Below are 22,951 nucleotides of genomic sequence, written 5' to 3' on the forward strand. Positions count from 1 at the left end.
CATCCTTCCTTAGATATGTAGCCCAAGACTGCTCACGATATTCCAAATGCAGTCTGACCAGAGCCTTATACAGCCCCAGCAGTACATCTCTACTGTTCATTCTAGCCCTTGTAAAATGAATGTTTACACTGCATTTGCCTTTGTAACTGACAATTGAACCTGCATGTTAATCTTAAGAGAATCCTGAACTAAGACTTCAGATTTCCAAAGCCTTTCTCCATTTAGAAAATGGTCTACACCACTATAGTCCCTACCAAATTGCATAACCTCACACTTTCCCACATTGTGTTCCATCTACTGCTACTTTTCCCACTCTATCATGTCCAAGTCCTTGTGTAGCCTCCCTTTTTCCTCAACACTACCTATGCCTCCACCTAACATTGTTGCTAAATTTACAGACAATATGATGTTCCTTCGTTCAGTTCATTTATATATAACATGAATAGTTGTAGTCCCAAGCTGGACCCCTGTGGAATTCCACTAGTCACCAACTACCATTCTGAGAAAAAAAACCCTTATCCTTACTCTCTGCCTTCTGCCAATTAGCCAGTCCTCTATCCATGCCAGTAACTTGTCCAAAACACTATTGGCTCTTATCTTATTTAGCAGCTTTCTCAACTGTCAAAAGTCTTCTAGAAATCCAAACTGATCACATCCACTGGCTTTCCTTTGTCTAACTTGCTTGTTACCACCTCAAAATAATCCTAACAGATTTATCAGTAACCTCTCCAAGAGAAACCTGGTGTAAATATGTAAATAAAGTTTCAGCTTTCTTACTATTTTCCTGTAAAGGTGAAGTGGTTTCAATTTGCAATGATGAAAAAGAGATATTACATTTCACATGGACCCTGATCTGAGTTCCAAGTTCACATAAACCAAGTGATGCAAGGTTCAATGAGATGCCTTCTCACATTATTTGAATGCGAGTAAGAACTAAACAAATAGGAGCATGAATAGACAATGTGACCCCTGCAACTTGTTCTATCATTTAATAAGACCTTACAGATCTGATTGCGACTCTAACTCTAATATCCTGTCTTTTCACACACACGTACACACCCACCCACCCAATTACCTTTGACTCCCTGTAAATATTTCTCTCGTTCAACCTTGAATATGATCAATGATTTGGCCTACACTTCTCACTTTGAAAGAAGAAATGCTTTTGTATCTCCATATTAAAGAAAAGATGATTGTAAAACTATTAAGCTTGGTTCTAGATTCCCCTTTAGGGAAATGTCCTCTCAGCATCTGAACTGTTAATTCCCCTCAGAATCTTATGTGCTTCAATAAGATCATCTCTCATTCTTCCGAATTTCAATGAATATAGGCGTGACTTGCTCAACCTTTCATCATAAGATAACCCCTTCATTTAGTAATAAATCGAGAGAACCTTTCCTGAATTGTGATTCAATGAAATTAAGTAAGGAGATACAATTGTCTCACCAACACCCTTCACAGGTTAAAAAGTTGAAATAACTGCAGAGACCAGTACCCCATCACGAAGTCACACTTTATTTACATGTGCACAGTACATGGGCTCTGAGCAGCCAGCACAAAGCCAATCCCTAGACTGATGAGACCTTCTAAATCTCTTGTTTATATCTGCCAGCCAGGGCTCCCTGATTGGGGTTGTTAACCTGGGCCAATCCACCTGGGCATGGTTCCAATTACTACAAAAGGCTTCCTAATTTTTATACTCCTTTCACCTAGCAATAAAGGCCAAAATTTCATTTTACTTCCCAACTACTTTCTATACCTGAATATTAATATTTTAATAATTCACGTACAAGAACCCCTTAGACTCCTTTACTGTGCACCATTTGGCAGTGTCTTTCCATTTAAATATCCCACTTTGCTAGTCTTCCAACTGAAGTGGATAACCTAATATTTTCTCATATTATACTTGATCTGCCAATGTGTTCCCACTTATGTTTTTTTTAATCATTCGTGGGTTATGGATGTCACTGGCCAAACCAGCATTTATTACCCATTGTTAATTACCTAGAGTACAGTGAAGTGTCAACCACCTTGCTGTGCGTCTGGAGTCACATGTAGGCCAGACCGGTAAGGATGGCAATTTTCTTCCCTAAAAGACATTAATGAATCAGATGGGTTTTTCCCTGACAATCATCAACAGTTATCACTACACAACATGGTCATCATTAGACTCCTAATTCCAAATATTTATTGGATTCAAGTTCCACCAGCTGCCTTGGCAGGATTTGAAACTGGCTCCCAGAATCCATAGATTAATAGTCTAGTGATAATATCACTAGGCCATTTTATTAATCCTGTCCTTATTCCTTTGTAGATTCCATGTGTGTTTTCCTTTTCTACCCATCTTTGTATTGTAAGCAAAATTGGGAGAATCTAAGGTGGTGTAATGGTAATATCACCAAACTAGTAATCCAGAAGCCGTGGCTAATACTCTATGGATATGGAATTATGGCAGCTGATGGAATCTAAATTCAATTAATAATTTGAATTTAAAGCTTGTCATTAAAATGGTGACCACAAAACTATCGCTGTGTGTTTTTAAAAATCATATGCTTCATTAATGTCCTTTAGAGGTGGAAATCTGCCAACCTTTCTTGATCTGGCCACATGCTAGTCTAGACCAACACAGAGCAAAATGATTGACTCTTAACTGCTCTCCAAATGGCCCAGCAAAGTACTTTGTTCAAATACATTTAGGGATGGGCAATGAATTCTGACTTTGCCAATAGTGCCCACATTCTATTAAAGAATGATGGAAAGAAGGCTATGATATACTAGGACTTGGGTCATAGTTTAAAATAAGGGATCATCCATTTAGAGCAGAAATGAGGAAACATTTATTCTGTCAGAGGATTGAGTGTGTTTAGATTTGCCCTCTCCAAAAGGCAGTGGATGCAGAATCTTTAAATTTTTTTAAGGAAGAGGTTGATAGATTTCTCATTCCCTTGGTAATTAAAAATCTATCAGGGATGGGCAATATCAGAAGCTAGAGTTGGCGTTAATAATCAAATCAGTCATGATTTTACAGAATGGCAGAGCAGGCTTGAAGGGCCAAGTGGCCTACTCTTGCCATTTATTTATGTGTATGTTCAAGTCCTTTATCCAAGTTATTAAAATAGATTGTGAATAGTTGAAGCCCCAGCACTACATCACTCCACTATCTGGCTCACTATTTCTTGTTAGCCATCCCTCTGTCCATGCGAATTACCCACAACACAATGAGCTGTGGGTCTTTATCAAATGCTTTTAGAAATCCAAATGTGGCACACCTGCATATTTCTCTTTATCTGCCAGTGCACTTTCCATTTACAATCTCAAAGAACTCTCATAAATTCATTAGACATTATTTTCCATTCATAATATCAGACTGGCTTTGCTGAGTTGCATTATGATTTTCTAAATGCTCTGCTTTTTAAAAAAAAACTATTTTGTGGGATGTGGGCATTGCTGGCTGGCCAGCATTTATTACCTGTCCCTAGTTGCCCTTGGGAAGATGTGGTAAGCTGCCTTCTTGAAATACTGCAGTCCACCTGCTGTGGATTGATCCACAATGAAATTACAGAGGGAATTCCAGGACTCTGACCTTGGTGAAGGAACCACGATATATTTCCAAATGTGAGTGGCTTGGAGGGGATTTTGGTAGTAACTGCTGCCCTTGTTCTAGATGGACGTGGTCATGGGTTTGGAAGGTACTACTTCCTTTCAAATTAATTGAAGCATTTTCCGAATGGCACGAACTAGGCTGACTGGCCTATAATTTGCTATTTGCTGTCAATCTCCTTTCTTGAACTGTATTTTTTATCACATTGGCAGTTGGTGGGACATTTCCAGCATCTACAAAATTTTCATAGATCCAAACCCGGTAGGATATTATTCCAGACTGTTTGAAGCCAGACATAAATAGCACTTAGATGAGTTGTTGAACCTTTGAAGCATTTCTTCAACTTCTTTTCTTGTTGTCTTGAGTAATGCATAGCAAGTTTGGAATCTAGTACATTGTTCAAATAAAAATATCATAAGATAAAAACTGAGCGTAATTGTGGATATTGTTGGAAAATCTCTACAGAAGCAGCTGCTTAGCTTCATAAAAGGCTTTTTAAAAAATGGTATTTTCGGTTTTATTGCAAAAACAGGTTGTATGAAACTATTCAATGAAGACTTGTTTGAGGCATTTATAAATAGAAAGGATAAAAATCGTGCTAAGTTATTATAGAGGGTGTTTTTTTTAAATTAGAAAGCTTGCATATAAAATGCATCAACAATATTAGATTTGGTGTGAGGAAGTATTCATAGTGAACAGGTTGTTCCAAACAACATTTAAGCATAAATTTCATTTAAATCTTCGAAAGCATTTTATGAGAGAGTAGGTTTTATGCTGTACAACTAGTAGTGTAGTGGGAAACATTTTCACGAAGTCAGAGTAATTTCCAGAACATTTCATAAATTTACCAGACCTTTTTCTTTAATCTTCTCATTTTCACCTCTCCAGGGGAATTAAGTGGCTGGGGTGGAGAAAGCATTGGAAATTCTTGTTCATAGCCGTGCCATTTCCTTTTCCTCCCTTTTTGTACACTTATGTGTTAATAGACTTCCTATGAGGAAGCATCTAAACTATGCTGTGACGTCAATCAGAATGTAATAGCTATTTAAGGAGGCAAATTTCCATATTGCCAGATGCACCTATGGGTCAGAAATGAGAATTTTTTTAAAAGTATAGCTTTTACACTTTCAAATGTACTGACTGGATTATTATCCCAAAACGTTATAAAGATTTGCTGATCTCTTTTACCACAGCTCACAATTATTTGAAACATTCAGAATAACATGACCATAATGTCAGGTAGCACGGTGTAAATGTACATCAGCAAAATAAAAGATTGATTTTCTTTTGCCACGCAATCTGTGAAGTTTAGTTCTGCAGAGCTAAATAATCTGACATATTGGATTTTATTGTTCATGGAATGGAAGTGGAGCTTAAGGAATATCATAAAATGGAAGTACAATGTAACAGCTAAAACGGGACTCTGTCACATCTTACTATTTGCCTCAAAACAGATAGAATCTTGTGCACAGGCATGTATATTTTGCAGGACCTGAGTGCAGGATGCAGGTAAGCTTTTACATAATTACAAGAAAGAATCAGGCTGTGGCTTCTTGACTTCTGTTCTTTCCCAACAGCCAGTAGCAGCTGGGAGCCATTATCATTGGATATATTTGGATTCCTGCTTCCAGATACCTCTATAGGACAATACTGGGGGAATCCTCTGGCTGACATAAATAACTGAATTCCAAAGCAGACATGGCTCAGGTTGTGTCACATGCAACTCACTCTAGGGAGGAGTAGGAAGGAAATAACTGTCCAGAAATTTCCCTCCACATGATGATCAATTTTAACCCTGAATTCTCGGCCTAATTCAACAATGTTGTGGATAGGGTGGACAAAGTTTAAAAAGTCAAACAGCACAGGTTTGTTTGGAAGCAGAGCTTTCAAAGCGCTGCTCCTTCAGGTAACTAGTGGAGCAGGCTCGCAAGACACAAAACTTATAGCAGACGATCACAGTGTCTTGCAATTAAAACGATATACTGAATATTTTAATTGCACGACACTGTGATCTTTTGCTATGAATTCTGTGTCTTATGATCCAGTCCCACTAGTTACCTGATGAAGGAGTAGCGCTCTGACAGCTGGTACTTCCAAATAAAGCTGTTGGACTATAATCTGGCGTAGTGTGATTTTTAACTTAATTCAACAATTGAGCTCTGCTTGTTTCCAAATCTCAGTTCTATTTATGTCATGCTTGGAGTGGATGTCCACTACTTTTTTGCATCCTCTTTGCTCTCCTCTAACTTTCATAAAACTTTCTCATTGTGATGTCCATTAGATTGAAAACTCATTTTTAATTGACTTTTCCTCTTCACTATTTTTCTCCTTTTCCAATGCCACTGCGATCATATGGTTTATGCCATAAAAAGAGTGAAGACGTCATGGCGGGAGCAACACACAAATGCACTTAAAAATGAAGTGTTGCCCTGGTGAATTTACAAGTTAGGAGTACTTGCTTGCCAAACAGCATTAGAAGCAAGTGAAAGGCAGCGCTAAGTGACTCTACAACCAAAAGATCAGATCGAAGCTCTGCAGAACTGCTCTATCTAGTTATGAATGGTGGACAATTAAACAACTCACTGGAGGTGGCAACTCCACAAATAACTCCATCCTCAATGATGGGGGAGCTCAGCACATCAGTGCAAAAGATAAGGCCGAAAGCATTCACAATAGTGGTTGTAAGTTTGCTTGCTGAGCTGGTAGGTTTGTTCTAAGATGTTTCGTTACCTAGCATGGGAACATCATCAGTGAGCCTCCGCTGAAGCGCTGGTGTTCTGTCCCACTTTCTATTTGTGTGTCTTGGTCTGTCAAGGTGGGTGATATCATTTCTGGTTCTTTTTATCAGAGGTTGGCAAATGGGGTCAAAATTGATCTGTTTATTGATGGAGTTCCGGTTTGAATGTCAGACCTCTTGGAATTCCTGTGCATGTCTCTGTTTAGCCTGTCTGAGGATGGATGTATTGTCCCAGTTGAAGTGGTGTCCTTCTTCATCTGTGTGCAAGGATACTAGTGATAGTAGATCATGTCTTTTGATGGCTCATAGGTGCTCATGTATCCTGGTGACTAGTTTTCTGCCTGTTTGTCTGAGGTAGTGTTTGTTGCAGTCTTTGCAGGGTATTTTGTAAATGACATTCGTTTTACTGATTGTTGGTGCAGGGTCCTTTAGTTTCATCAGGAGCTGTTTCAGTGTGTTGGTAGGTTTGTGGGCTACCTTGATGCCAAGAGGTCAGAGTAGTCTGGTCGACATCTCAGAGATGTCTTTGATGTATGGTAGTGTGGCTTCAGTCTCTGGGCATGTTGTGTTTTCTTGTTTGGGTTTGTTGTTGAAGAATTGGCAGACTGTGTTTATTGGGTACCCGTTGTTCTTGAATACGCTGTATAGGTATTTTTCTTCTGCTCGTAGTTCTTGGATGTTACAGTGTGTTGTGGTTCATTTATATAATGTCCTGATGCAGCTCCATTTGTGGGTGTTGTGATGATTACTCCTGTAGTTGAGTATCTGGTCTGTGTGTGTGTTGCTTTCCTGTAGATGCTGGTCTGCAGCTCTCCATTGACTGTTCATTCTATTGTGACATCTAGGAAGGGGAATTTGTTGTTGTTACATTCAAAATACCCTGCAAGGACTGCACAGAATTCCTAGAGGCCTGGCATTCAAACCAGAACTCCATCAATAAACACACCAATTTGGACCCCATTTACAACCTCTCAGAAAAAGAGCCGGAAATGATATCACTCACCTTAACAGACCAACACACATAAACAGAAAGCGGGACAGAACACCAGCACTTCAACGGAAGCTCACTAATCATGTTAACTAGCATGGTGACGAAACATCTGAGAACAAACCTACCAGCTCAGCGAGCAAACTTATAACCTGAACCTCAACTTGAGCTACAAATCTTCTCAAAATTTGCATTCATAATAATCTTCAGACAGCAGTGCCAAGTAGATGATCCATCTTGACTCCTCTACAGTCCCCAGCATCATAGAAACCAGCTTTTAACCAATTTGATTCAGTTCATCAAGAAATGGTTGGAGGCACTGGATACTGCAAAGGTTGTGGGCCCTGACAACATTCCAGCAATAGTACTGGAGATTTTGCTGCAGAACGTGCCACATCCCTAGCAAAGCTGTTCCAATACAACTATAACACTGGCATGTACTTGGCAAAATGGAAAAATTGCCCAGGGATTTCCCGTACACAAAAAGTAGGACAAATCCAACCAGCCAATTACTGCCTCATCAGTCTATTCTTGATCCTCAAAGTGATGGAAAGTGATTTCAAAAGTGCCATCAAGCAACACTTGCTCACAGGTTGGCTCCTGACCTCATTACAGCCCTGGTTCAAGCATGGACAAAAGTGCTGAATTTCAGAAGTAAGGAGGCAGGGATAGTCCTTGATATCAAAGCTGCATTTGACTGTGTGTGGCATTGAGCAACCCTTGCAAAACTGGAGTCAACGGCATTCAGGGAGAAACTCCCTGTTCAATGGAATCATGTCTGGCACAAAGAAAGATGGTTGTTGTTGATGAAGGTCAGTCATCTCAACTTCAGAACAATTCTGCGGAAGTTCTTCAGGATGGAGTCCTGGGCCCAACCACCTCTAGCTGCTTCATCAGTATCCTCCCTTCCATCATAAGGTCAGAAGTGAGGGTGTCCACCAATGATTGCCTTTCATGATTCATAAGATACTGAAGCAGTGCATGTTTATGTGCAGCAAAACCTCGACAATATCCAGGCTTGGACTGAAAGTGGCAAGTAACATTCACATCACATAAATAATATGCAATAACCATCTCAAAAGAGAGAATCTTCCCATCGACCATTGACATTCAATGACATAACCACAACTGAAATCCCCATTATCAACGCTGGGGAAGTTGAACTGCTAGCCATATAAATACAGTGGCTACAAAGAGCAGGTCAAAAGCGAGGAATCCTGCAGTAAATAACCCACCTCCCGACTCCCCAAAGCCTGTCCACTATCTGCAAGGCACATGTCAGGTGTGTGATGGAATACTTCCTACTTGCCTGGATGAGTACTGCTCCAACAATACTTGAAGCTTGACACCATCCAGGATAAAGCAGCCCACTTCATTGGCACCACATCCATAAACATTTAATCCTTTCACCACCCCGGTGCTCAGTAGTAGCAGTGTGTATCCGCTACAAGGTGCTTGCAAAGATTCACCAAAGATCCTTGGAAAACACCATCTGAATCCATGACCATTACGATCTTGCAAAACAAAGAGTAGATAATGGGAGCACCACCATCTGAAAGTTCCTTTCTGAGCCATTCATCATTCTGACTTGAAAATACATCAGGTTCCTTCACTGTTACTGGGTCAAAGTCCCAGAGCTCCCTCCTTAATTACATTGTGTGTCTACCTGAGGCACATGGACTGCAAAGACTCAAGAAGGCAGCTCACCACCACCTTTAAGGGCAACTAGTGACAAGCTATAAATGCTGCCCAGCTAGTGAAACCCATGTCCCTGAACTAAATAAAAATGCCCATCACTTAAGTTTGGAGCACATCAGTGGATCGTATGAAAAATATATTGCTTTACAGCTGGTGGTTGGGAGAGATTATTGGGGAGAATAATTTTTTTTGCTAGCTGGAGAGTCTAAAATCACTTATCCTGTTCACTATTAGGGCTTTTGCCCGAAACGTTGATTTCGCTGCTCGTTGGATGCTGCCTGAACTGCTGTGCTCTTCCAGCACCACTAATCCAGTATTTGATTTTCAGCATCTGCAGTCATTGTTTTTACCTTGTTGATTTTAACCCTACTGCAAATCCTCTTGCAAGGATGTAAGTATATGTTCAGCTTCTACCACAGTTTTGTTTTATGGTATTGCAGATGTTGCATTTGTTTTTCAAGTTAGTGAATGTCCAAATGATCACCTCCATATTTGCTGTGTTAAGGTAATTAATTTGTAGAGAGGTCACTTCTCAGAAATGTGCAATATTACTGATGTGTCTCCACAAGTGCATGGGAGGTTTGCACTGTGGAACCAGCACTGGAGCTTTGGTTTGCAGGGACATTGTCTACTCCTAAACTTGTTTAGAAAAGACCATTCTCAGTGTGGTCGTTCATAGCCTACATTTGACAGATGGGATTTGTTAAAAGGATCTTGTTAACAATTCCTATCTTTCCCATTACTGATGCATAGGATTATATGGGTAAATCTTGCTTAGGAATATTGGTGCATATGGGCATTGGGTGAGCAGTGGGTGGACTGATTGAGTTATTTTGGAGCATGGATGGTTTCAAACAGCAAGTGAAAGGAGCTAGGTATCCGATAACAGTAGGGGGCTTGAGACTGAGGGCAAGCCAGGAGCAGATCTTAGTTCAGCAAGAGGTGAAAGCTGCAGAATGAGGGCTAGGAACACTGCAGAGTGGGAACACATTAGTCTATTATAATATAGGAGGAGTAGGATGAATTTGGACATGGACATATTAGGAGTAGCATCGTAGATAGGTGCAAGAACACTCGAGTGAGACAGGGAATGTAGGAGTACAGAAAGTACAGGCTCATTAAAAGAAATTATGGTATCTTGGTTTTGTGCAGGAACACATGGAGGTGAGCACAAAGTTTGATCCACTGAGCAGTCTATGGGATTAGAAGAACTGAAATTGCACGACAGAATGCAAGATCTATTTTTTAATCCCAGGGCCAATCATTAGCCCAGTTTTATAAATGGAAAAACAAATTAACAGAACAAATACTAGCCTAGAACAAAGCAAAGCCATACTCGAGAAAGGTGGAGCTGAAAGAACCAAGAAACTGCTCCCAGATGGTGAACGATGTGCTAGAGGAATCGGAATATAGTCAAACGTGACCATAGCATGTCTTAGAAACTGTTGTGACCATCGGAACCTAATTGAACCTTGAAATAAATATTTTCTTTATATATATTTTCAGCTATCTTTTCTCCAAGAAGATTATAGCTCTTAAGGAGGCCATTTGGCCCATTGTATCTGTGCCAGCTCTGAACAAAGTTGTAATATGTATTGCAAGCCCTTGTTTCTTGTAGCACTGGAGGAGGTCATAACCATGAAAATATTTCTTTTGAATACACTTTCAACTGCCTCTTGACAGGTCCAACTATTTTGAGTCTGTTTTCAACACTCAGTCAGCGTACTCCAGATCATAACAATTTCAATAAAATAAAATTCTCACCTCTTTGGAGCTGCTTAGTATGATATCGTCAGGAATGGAAATGTCATCAAAATACTCTAACTATTCAACATCATTTTTGGGCAAAGCCTGAACAACAAAAACCCAACATTTTACCTCCTTAGATAAGTTGAATGATGCTGGAACATATTTTTCTGTCCCTCACTAAACTACTTGACTCTTCCTCTTATTCCTGTTCACACATAATTCCCTCCATTTCTACTCAACAATCCCTTGCTTTCAATCCATGTCATAAACCTACTGTGTGACCTCAGCCTTCTCTCTGGCCATGTCCTCATTATCTTATTTCATAGAATCACAGAAATTCCTACAGTGTGGAACAGGCCATTCAGCCCATTGATTCCACACTGACCCTCCAAAACGCATCCCACCCAGACCCACCATCCCTACCATCTCACTGTTACACTGCATTTCTCAAGGCTAATCACCTAACTTACACATCCCTAGACAACATTGGCAATTTAGCATGGCCAATCTACCCAACCTGCACATCTTTGGACTGTGGGAGGAAACTGGAGCACCCAGAGGAAACCCACACAGATACAGAGAATCTACAAACTCCACACAAACAGTCATCCGAGGCTGGGATCGAATCCGGGTCCCTGGCACTAGTGAGGTAGCAGTGCTAACTACTGTGCCACAGCGCTGCCCATAGCAAGCCTGATTAATTTTCCAGTATTATAAGTACCACTGTCAAATATAGAAGAAGCATCAAACTTTGTAACCAGTTTGAGAAATCTCCAAATAAAATGGCCTTAGGAAACCATTATGGGGTGATCAGATGCTTAGAGTGGAGGGTGAACCTGCCATGAATCAATCAGGATGGAGACAATTCAGGTTGGATTTGAATTGGCTTTGAAAGATTGAGTAGACTGCAGTACAGTGCATGTGGGGTCAGAGCTAGCTGAGAATTACTCTCGACATATCAGTTCAGCCTGGGAACACTGATTAAAGTTTAGCTCAGGGTGGACCCAAATAGAAGAAAGGAAGGATTTTACCAAGATCTATATGGACTGTAGCCAGTTGGGAGGAACAAAAGCATTATCAGAAAAATAAAAAGTGAAGTGAACAAAGCCCAATTCAATGACTGAAGCTCCAGCCAAAGAGGAACTGGCTTCTATGGGAAAATATTTGCAGGAATTTACAATGCTGTAAACACAATACTACACTGTATCACTGACTAAAAGTTACTTGTAGTGTTTCATAAAGCACTTGCACATTTATACATCATTGTACATTAAAAAATATAAGAATCTGGAAAACAAATTAAAAAATCAGATCAACATGATCTATCGAAGTCTACAACTTAGATTCTGCCTGCCTGGAAAGACATCTGCACACACATGCCCCGTCATAGTTCAAGAAGGTGGCTCATCACCACCTTCTCAAGGGCAATTGGGGATGAGCAATAAATGCTGGCCCAGCCAGCGACACCTACATCCCATGAATGAATTAAAAAAACACTTATGGATGTGAAAAGGTTCCACTTCTCTTGTTGCCAGCCTTATAAAAAATGTTGATAGATGATATGATTTTTTAAAACAAATTGATTTTAGTGTCATGTCTTGAATTTGTTGATTTTTTTAAAAGTTCAGAAGAACTTTATCCAGAGAACAAAAAAGACATAATGGTATATAAGGATATATATAGTGTGTGAATAATATATACACATATTATGCTATACATTTTTCATTTTGTGCATGCAAATAATATTTTTGTAACCATAATATATCAACTGGCATATGTTATGCCTGAGGGAGTCAAGCAGAAATGCCTGTACAGTTGTTCGTGATACTACTAAATTTAGGGGGTGAGGAGGCAGTTGTTAAGTCACTCCAGGTAGGTTTAAGGATAGAGTTGGCCAATTAACTGAGGGCGTATTTATTTGCAGTGAGACTCCATTGAATGATTGGTCAACAAATGCGCAGGCAAGCAATGGACCTACCTCACTTGTTTTTTCACCAGTAATCTGTGTATCTGCCAATTCAGAGTAATCTTTATATTTTCTTTATTTTGCACAAAAAAAACCTCTTGTAAATCCAGGAAGGGCACAATGGTCACAACTTCCTTGAACGTAGCTTACTCCATTCCTCCCTCACAACACTAGCAGCTGGCAAGAGAAGTAGACTGGCATTAATGACTTTGTCAGGTCAGTTGCCTATGGAAACATAAGTGGCACGGCCAACACAGTGATTATGGGCTGAATGTTACAAAATTTTGACTGTGTCAATTTTGTCATGTTTCATGGTTTGTTCACCTTGAGGCCGAGCAAGACTTCTCACCACATCATCCCATACTCGCCTCATTAACTACCTGTCATGCCCCTATAGTGCCCAACTTGTCTGATACTCACCAATTCTACCCAGTTGTTATTAGATTACTTACAGATTAGATTAGATTACTTACAGTGTGGAAACAGGCCCTTCTGCCCAACAAGTCCACACCGCACCCGCCGAAGCACAACCCACCCATACCCCTACATCTACCCCTTACCTAACACTACGGGCAATTTAGCATGGCCAATTCACCTGACCTGCACATCTTTGGACTGTGGGAGGAAACCGGAGCACCCGGAGGAAACCCATGCAGACACGGGGAGAACGTGCAAACTCCACACAGAGAGTTGCCTGAGGCGGGAACTGAACCTGGATCTCTGGCGCTGTGAGGCAGCAGTGCTAACCACTGTGCCACCGTGCCACCCACTAGCGTAACTGTATATCATGAAATGGATTGTCATCCCTGGTGCCTCCAACTGTTTTTTAAAATGTTTTTGTGCACCCCAATTAGCACTGGCATTCTGAAACGACCCTGCATCATTCATAATACTTTCCCCAGACATGTCAAACAAAGGAAAATTGGCATTGTGTTTTGCAGGCAGGGAGCTGGATGTTCTGGTCAATGGGGTGGTGTAGAGGAAGGATGTCCTCTTCTTGCAGGACCAGCAGAGGGAGCCACATCATAAGACCCTGCCAATCTGGTCAGAGGTTGCCACCCAGGTCAGTGCAACCTGAATTGTCAGAAGGAAAGTCCAGCAGTGCCGTCAAAATGTCCATTACATTAACCACTCCTCCAGGGCAATTGCCACCATGTTCTCTCTAGTACCACAACTTGTCCTGTCCTCACTATCCTCTCCATCCACCACCAAGGTTCTACCACTCTTGCTGATGCATGCGACATTTAGCCTCACTTGCTTCACCCACACCACTGCCACCAAACCTCCCAGACTAACACTGCATGCCCTCAACCCGGCCTTCTCATACATTCAGGACACTTTCTTCCCCATGCACACGAACAAATGGCTGTGCCACCCACTTCCATCTCACTCATTCCCTACTCTCTCTGATTCCAGGAAAATTACAGCCCACAATAGGGCAGGAAGACCCAGGTGGTTAGTGGGGTGCCCAACAAGTGGACGGAATCCAAGTCATCTCAGGAGACCAGGACCAACTCTCACATGAATCTCATTGGTCACTCATTTATTACACACAAAAACTCTTGACCCTGATGCCTTTTCTCTTCTGTGGCTTGCAGGTATAAGTCGAGTGTCCATGTCTGGGTGGTCAAGCAGGCCACCTGGGTGGTCAAGTAATCCCCAATAGCAGTTCTCAAGAAGAGAGTTCAGAGGCCCCAGATGAAGCATCAGAGAGGCTGCCTTTTACACCCCACTAGCTCAGATGCTGACACTGAGGGTACATTAGCCAGACTCAAGACAGGAGCACAAGTGGTGAGCACATCGCCAGCATATCTCTGCAGCTGGTCAAGGAAGGAATACCACTGGCTGCTGGCAGACAAAGGACAGCTGGGGACTAGGTACCTACTCAGGCTCAGGGAGGAGGACCCCATATCGTTAGCAATCAGGGACTCAATGCATATGCACAAGACAACACAGGGGCAACATACAGGTTTGTGGAAGGCAATGGCCCTCACAGCCCAGAGGCTACAGTTACACTATGTGGAACAGGTTGCTGCAAGCATGCAATCATCTGGTTGCCTCCATGGACAGTTTTGTGATTGCCATGGAGATTACCAGGGTCTACTGGATTCGTGCACAGACCTGCACTTCATTGCCTTAGTCTTTGATCCTTAGCACTAATGGTAAGGTGACATAAGGGGTGGGCCACCTTGACCTCACCCCAGGTGCTCTATCCCCACAAGGAGACAAATTCAGTGCCAGTGTCCATTCAATCAGAGGAGTCATCATGGTCAGGCCCCTCAGAAATAACTCTCACAAATCAGTTTGTATCACATGTCAGCAATGTGAAGGTTGCATTTAGAAAAGTTTCAATATGGCAACAGTGGTCTCAGTTGCCTTAAATGCGTTGCTGATCACTTCACACAACAGCAATGTTTGAGTCTGGGAGGTGTATAACACAGTGAGGCAATGCACAAGCATCTTCAGGTGATCGGGTGTGTCTCCTATATAAGCAAAGGTGCACGGTGGCCCAGTGGACAGTACTGTTGCCGCACAATGCTAGGGACCCGGGTTTGATTCCAGCCTTGGGTGAATGTGCAAACTGTACACAGACATTCTCTATGTCTCCTGTTTCCTCCAACAGTCCAGAGATGTATAGATTAGGTGAATTGGCCATAATAAATGCCCATAGTGTCCAGGGATGTGTAGACCAGCTGGATTAGCCATGGTAAATGCAAGTTTCAAGTTCTGGGTGGGATGCTCTGGAGAGTTGGTATAGACTCCATGGGCCGAATGGCCTCTTTGCACACTAGGGATTCTTCTATGAATATATGTTCATAGTGTTGTCCCTTGCAGGGCCTCATATTACGGGAATTTATAGCCCTCTCCCTCACAGGTTAAGATAGCTACCCCATCCACTTATTGTGCAGTTGCAGCCATTTTGTTTCCCATTGCATAGCTGCAATTTCCAAGACAATGGAAGGTGAAAGCAAGCCCTGCTCAGGAAATAATTTGCAGGGGTTCCACTTTTATGTGAGGGCTCAAACATCCAAGTCTCCTTCCCATGAACCCATTTTGGCTTCATATCCCCGAGGGGCTCTACCCAATCTGTCTATATCACCCTGCAGCTGCCTATGTTTCTCTCAGACTCCTGGACACGAGGTGACCATGCCAGATTTGGTCATAGACTGTCATCCCTGGAATCCAGGGCAATCATTACCTTTGAATAAGATCTCTCCTCCTCCTGTATGACCCAATTCTCATCCATGGTTTACCGTAACACACCCCCTTGCATATACATTTGACCTTCTTTAAAATTGTCATCCCTCCTGCTGTCTAGCTAAGGTCCCTAATCCCCATGAATCAGTCACCCACTCTCCTTCCCAACGCAGAAGTCCCCTTTCTTCTGAACCCCTTGCCTTTATTTGACAGAGAAATAATTGACTGCAGATCACCTCCTTGAGTGTTGGAACTGGACAGCATGTGCAGGAAGTGCCCGTAGTTGACAAATGCCTGTTTATCTTAACTCTCAGATTGGTCATTAAGGAGCCACAGGACCCACCCAGAACTTGGAACTTGCATTTACCATGGCTAATCCAGCTGGTCTACACATCCCTGGACACTATGGGCATTTATTATGGCCAATTCACCTAATCTATACATCTCTGGACTGTTGGAGGAAACAGGAGACATAGAGAATGTCTGTGTACAGTTTGCACATTCACCCAAGGCTGGAATCAAACCCGGGTCCCTAGCATTGTGCGGCAGCAGTACTGTCCACTGAGCCACCGTGCACCTTTGCTTATATAGGAGACACACCCGATCACCTGGAGATGCTTGTGCATTGCCTCACTGTGTTATATACCTCCCAGGCTCAAACATTGCTGTTGTGTGAAGTGATCAGCAACGCATTTAAGGACTGACTGCAATCCACTCCACAGACTGCAGAAGCATGGATCCATGGACCAACAGGGCCCTGACTGGATGTCTGAGCATGGCAATGCCCCTGAACTCATCTCTGAGGATGTCTTTCATCAACTGTTGCAACATCCTGACTGACGAATACCTCCATGTACTTCATTGAGGACCAGTCACTTTAGACTCTGAGACACAGCCGTTTGCTTGCAATACATGCTGTGTGTTTGTCATGTAAGCTGCTGTTGTGCCCTGAAGTGCATCTTTAGAGACAGAAGCATCCTGCAAGTAAATCAGAGAGGTGACATGGGGGTTCTGTGAAGCTGGCAGTTGTCAGATACCATATCGGCATTCAGTTGGTGCCCTTGAAAATACCTCAAGACATTGTTACTGCTGACAGCCTGGAGGACCAAACAGTGCGTTGAAGTCACTAGGTACGACTCTGACTTTCATTTGGGAATTGACAATGTCTAGTTTCTTCGCAGCAGGTGACAGAACAGGAAGAGTCCTGAGGACTTGGGTGGCACAGTGACACAGTGCATCTTAGCACTGCTGACTCACAGCGCCAGGCACCTGAGTTCCGTTCCAGTCTTGCATGTTCACCCTGTGTCTGTGTGGTTTTAAGACGGGTGCTCCAGTTTCCTCCCATCGTCCAAAGATGTGCAGGTCCGGTGGATTGTCCATGCTAAATGGCCCACAGTGTCTAAGGGTTTAGCCATGGGAAATGTGGTATTACAGGGATAAGATGGGGGCTTGGTCTGACTGGGCTGTTCTTTGGAATATTGGTGTGAACCTGATGGGCTGAATAGCCTTCATTTTGCACTGTAGGGATTCTATGATTCTATGAATTGCTGTCCTTGCTCTTTGTATTTTTCAGTTTTGACATGTGCCAAAATTTTTAAAGTACTTCTAACATTGCTATTTGCCATTTCACAATTGGTAGTTTTTAAAAAGGACCAATTTCATTGATTGGGTCTATTGTTTTCACATTCTTCATCAATATTGAACAAAGAATCAAACAACATTCAATTAATTTATGTTCAGCCTATTGTATATTTGATCGTTGTTTTGACAAAATTCTCATTTTAATACGATTAATTTTTGCTCCAAGCATGGGGAATGCTCTAAGCTGACATTGTATGTGATTCTATCTTTGAAAGGCTCCTGTTTTGAGTAGTTGATGCAAAAGTTTTAATTTTCCAGATAAACAAACAAGACAGCAAATGCTGTCATTTGTACTCATCTGCATGGAAACAACACTTTAATGCACAAGAAGCAATTACATTTGGAGGCCTTTTCATTGGCATTTGGAGTGCCAATTGCAAGTGTAATTCAATTCCAAACTTGCTAGGTGTCCTTTTTACTCTAGGGTGAGAAGGCCATAAGAGATTGGAGCGGAAATTAGGCCATTCAATCCACTGAGTTGGCTCTACCTTTCAATTATGGCTGATAGGTTTCTCAACCCTATTCTCATCCTTGATCCCCTTGACAATCAAGAACTTACCTGTCTCAATCTTAAATACACTCAATGATCTGGCCTCTATAGCCCTCTGTGGCGATAAATTCCATTGACTAACCACTCTCTGGCTGAAGAAGTTCTCCTTATCTCTGTTCTAAAAGGTCTTCCCTTTGCTCTATGGCTGTGCCCTCAGTTCCTTGTCTCTACTATCAATGGAAATTCCTTCCCAACGTCCATTCTGTCCAGGTCATTCAGTATTCTGTAAGTTTCAATTAGATCCTCCTTCACCCTTCTAAACTCCATGAAGTACATACAGGCACAGAGTCCTCCAACGTTCCCCAAATGTTCATTCCTGGTACAATGCATCTTTCCTGAGAAATGAGGCCCAAGACTGCACACAATACTCTAAATGTGGTCTGACCAGAGTGTTAGAGAGCTTCTAATGAATGTAAGAATACAAAAAAAAAGTGGAACAATATAGAACTCAATGGAACACTAAAGTATATGAAGTAATTTTGGCTTCATGCCCATTCACCTGTAATCTGGATAAGAAATTGCTTCACACTTTTATTAACAGCATGAAATTATATTGAGGCAGTTTGGTTACAAAAGCATACGCAGAATCTGGAGCTAATCCATTCTGAATAAATCATTCATATCTATTAATATTAACCTTTATTGTTTCATAATGTGTATTGATGTGGAAGATTGATTTGAATCTTGATCATCTTTCTTGCAGGATTTTGACATTTGGATAAGAAAACGTCAAATATCATTTGCTGAACAAATGCAAGTATCGATCTGTAAGAACACAACTTGACCAGCTGATCCACACCTTAGTTTCTGAAGAAAAGACCATGATCCCTCACTTTCACCAAACAACAGGTTATGAGGGAAGCACAGACCAAAGATATGACTGTAAATCTTGTGCCGACAATGGAATCACGGAAAGCTGGGTTAGTCAAGGAGTTCAGTGTGAGAAAAGGAGGGAGGTAATCTTTTACTTTGGCTTTTCTGTCTTTGTTAACCTCCAGGAAACCATGCTATGAAAAGTTACATGTGAATTTGATAAGAGAAAATATCAACAGTGACATAAATGGCGAACTGTAAGGTCATTACTCTTTAGTCGTATGTTTATATTTTAAAATGCTAAAGTAAGCTTAAGTTGTGGCAGAGAAGCTCAGCCATGTTGAATTTGAATCCTATGACACCTGGGGAATCGTGGATACCTCACATAACCGAGATGACCACAAGACAGACCATAGGATCGAGGGACTGAAGTAAGCCATTTAGCCTATCAAGTCTGGTCCACTATTCAATGAGATTATGGCTGATTTGATAATCTTAAACTCTAACTTCATCTCTTATCCCCACAACCCTTGATTTCCTACCTAATTAAAGTACAGGAAGTGTTACTGACTGCGTAAACGTGAGCAGTAGCTGGAATCACTGTGGTGCATCCATGAGGCTGGGAGTTGCCTGGATTACTGCTGCAGTTGATAGTTCTTCAGAAGACTGCAACTAATGCCAGGACCATGGCACAACAAGTAGGCCAGGAGGGAAGGAGGAAGAGTGAAAGAGGAGTAGTGATGGGTGATTCATTAGTTAGGAGAATAGACAAGCATTTCTGAGGCCACAAAAGTAACTTAAGGATGGTATGTTGTCTCCCTGGTGCCAGGATCAAGGATGTCACAGAACGGCACATTCTTTTGGGGTAAGAGTGATCATCCAGAGGTCACAGTCCACAGTCCACAGTCCCTGGTGTTGTGTGATTTTTAACTTTGTACACCCCAGTCCAACACCAGCATCTCCAAATCATCACATTGATATCAACAGTGTAAACTGATTGGGGGATGTGGTCCTGCAATAAAACTTAGGAAGCTATGTAAAAAATTAGCAAGCAGCACTTCAAAAGTAGCAATCTCCAAAATACTCCAGCGCCATGTGTAAGTGAGTAGGGAAATTGGAGGATAAGACAGATGAGTTAGTGGCTGGAAAGATCGTATAGGAGGAAGGCTTCAAATTCCTGGCATGCTGTACCTAGCTCTGGCAAAGACAGCAAATGTACAAGTCAATGGGTTGCACCTGAACAGGACAGAGACTGAGTTCCTTGTAAGGCGCTTTGCTAGTGTTATTGGGGAGACTCTAAACTAACTCTGCAGGCATTTGGGAACCAGGAAAGAATATAGAACAGAGAACATTACAGCGCAGTACAGGCCCTTCAGCCCTCAATGTTGCACCAACCTGTGAAACCAATCTGAAGCCCATCTAACCTACACTATTCCATTGTCATCCATATGCTTATCCAATGACCATTTAAATACCCTTAAAGTTGGCGAGTCTACAACTGTTGCAGGCAGGGTGTTCCATGCCCCTACTACTCTCTTGAGTAAAGAAACTATCTCTGACATCTGTCTTATTTCTATTACCAATCAATTTGAAGATATGCCCCCTCATGCTAGCCATCACCATCCTAGGAAAAAGGCACTCACTGTCCACCCGATCTAACCCTCTGATTATCTTATATGTCTCAATTAAGTCACCTCTCAACCTTCTTCTCTCTGATGAAAGCAGCCTCAAGTCCCTCTGTAATGTTGAAAGATTAAATGGGAGTGTCTCTCTGGACATTAATGTAACATTAAAGGGTTAAACGTCACTGTCTTTGGGTGGAGACAACACTCATGCAAGAATGTGGATGACTCCTCAGTCCATTTAGACAGTCATTTGCCACTACTCTCCTGCTATTTTCAAATCAAGCTATCGTTCAATCTCTTCCATTTAGAAACACTTTCTAGCGATCCCCCAAAGCTAGGTATGTCACACCTACATTGTCTTGGGGAATTACTGAGTCAGGAAACCATCTGCATAACAATTCCCCAGGATTAGGGCATTAGCATTATCTAAGAAGATGATCTCATCCTACCATTGTACCTGTGAGTAACTGGGAGTTGTCTTCAATGACTGTGGGCAAGTGGCTAGAGTATCTGTAAGCATGACCAAATGACCTGTATAACAGGGATGTGTTTTCTTTGTTCAGGGCCTCTTTGACTCGACTTTGCACGCCTGTGAAGAGGATCAAAGGGGGTCACTTAGCTTGTACAAGCTTTAATAAACTTTAACTGTTTGCAGAAATTGGTGGGCGTGAATTTCATATTGTGTGTGAGACCTCAGGAAAAGAGCCTAACACCTCAAACTTTCCTCATAAGACCTTGCCTCCATACCAGGCAATATTCTAGTAAATCTCCTCTGAACCCTTTCCAAAACTTCCACATCCTTCCTATAATGCGGTGACCAGAACTGTACGCAATTCTCTAAATGCGGCTGCACCAGAGTTTTATGCAGTTGCAGCATGACCTCATGGTTCCAAAACTCAGTCCCTCTACCAATAAAAACTAACACACTATATGCCTTCTTAACAGCCCTATCAAACTGTGTGGCAACTTTCAGGAATCTATGTACATGGACACTGAGATCTCTCTGCTCATCTGCACTGCCAAGAATCTTACCATTTGCCCAGTACTCTCTATTCCTATTACTCCTTCTAAAGTGCATCATCTCACACTTTTCTGCATTAAACTCCATTTGTCACCTCTCAGCCTAGCTCTGCAGCCTATATATGTCCCTCTGTAACTTACAACATCCTTCAGCACTATCCACAACTGTACCAACCTTAGTGTCTTCCATAAATTTACTAACCCATCCTTCTACGCCCTCATCCCAGGTCGTTTATAAAAATGACAAACAGCAGTAGACCCAAATCTGATCCTTGCAGTACACCACTAGTAATTGAACTCCAGGATGAACATTTCCCATCAAACGCCACCCTCTGTATTCTTTCAGCTAGCCAATTTCTGATCCAAATAACTAAATAACCCTCAATTCCATGTCTCCGTATTTTGTATAGTAGCCCATCATGGGGAACCTATCAAATGCCTTACTGAAATCCATATACACCACATCAACCGCTCTACCCTCATCCACCTGTTTGGTCACCTTCTCAAAGAACTCAATAACATTTGTGAGGCATGACCTACCCTTCACAAAACCATGCTGACTATCCCTAATTAGCTTATTCCCATCGAGATGATTATAAATCCTTTCTCTTATAACCTTTTCCATCATTTTACCCACAACCGAAGTAAGGCTCACAGTTCTATAATTAGCAGGGTTGTCTCTACTCCCCTTCTTGAAGAAGGGAACAACATTTGCCATCCTCTCAGCTTCTGGTACTACTCCTGTAAGCAAAGGCGACAAAGATCTAAGCCAAAGGCTTGGCAATCTCCTCCCTGGCTTTCCCAGAGAATCCTAGGATAAATCCCATCCGGCCCAGCGGATTTATCTATTTTCACACTTTCCAGAATTTCTAACGCCTCCTCCTTGTGAACCTCAACCCATCTGGTCTAGTAGTCTGTTTCTCAGTATTCTCCTTGACAACATTGTCTTTTTGCAGTGTGTATACTGACAAAATATATTCATTTAGCGCTTCCCCTATCTCCTGAATAGTACACTCTTGTTAAGTACAGATACATAGTTAGCGTTTTCAGTTAACCCTAGACCATCCCTCAGGTAAATGGAGGAATTGAGTACTTTGAATCAATCTTTAACTTTTGTAATGCCCCCAGATAGTGGACTGGAGTATTAGCACACCTTCACAGAATGGGACGTGACAGAATGGAACGACAAAAATAAGCAGATGACACCTGACTAAACAAAATTCCACATACACAGTACACTTATCACCTAGTCTGTACCTTAACTCACTGAAGACTTCACTAAAGCTTTGACTCCTGTCATGTAACACTGTGAGAGATTAATAAGGTTATAGATTTCATAAATATGCATCCTGCTTTGTTGCTGTC

The 22,951-nt window shown here is 41.8% G+C and overlaps 1 protein-coding gene and 1 long non-coding RNA gene across 3 annotated transcripts in view; one reads left to right on the plus strand and one right to left on the minus strand.

Moving 5' to 3' along the window:
- LOC140457896 (uncharacterized) overlaps window positions 1-21,224 on the plus strand; it is a 34,458-nt gene extending 13,234 nt beyond the window's left edge. Inside the window, exons 2-4 of one of the 2 annotated variants that reach the window (XR_011953411.1) lie at window positions 13,681-13,802; window positions 18,832-19,084; window positions 21,130-21,224. This is a non-coding gene — a long non-coding RNA (uncharacterized lncRNA). The remainder of the gene's footprint in view (window positions 1-13,680; window positions 13,803-18,831; window positions 19,085-21,129) is intronic. The other variant, XR_011953410.1, reaches the window with a different exon arrangement.
- The window catches only part of rassf9 (Ras association domain family member 9), a 54,126-nt gene that overhangs the window by 18,147 nt on the left and 13,028 nt on the right, over window positions 1-22,951 (minus strand). The gene's annotated exons all lie outside the window — the stretch shown is intronic.

Source organism: Chiloscyllium punctatum, chromosome 32, assembly GCF_047496795.1.
Source record: "Chiloscyllium punctatum isolate Juve2018m chromosome 32, sChiPun1.3, whole genome shotgun sequence".
Taxonomy (NCBI): Eukaryota; Metazoa; Chordata; class Chondrichthyes; order Orectolobiformes; family Hemiscylliidae; genus Chiloscyllium; species Chiloscyllium punctatum.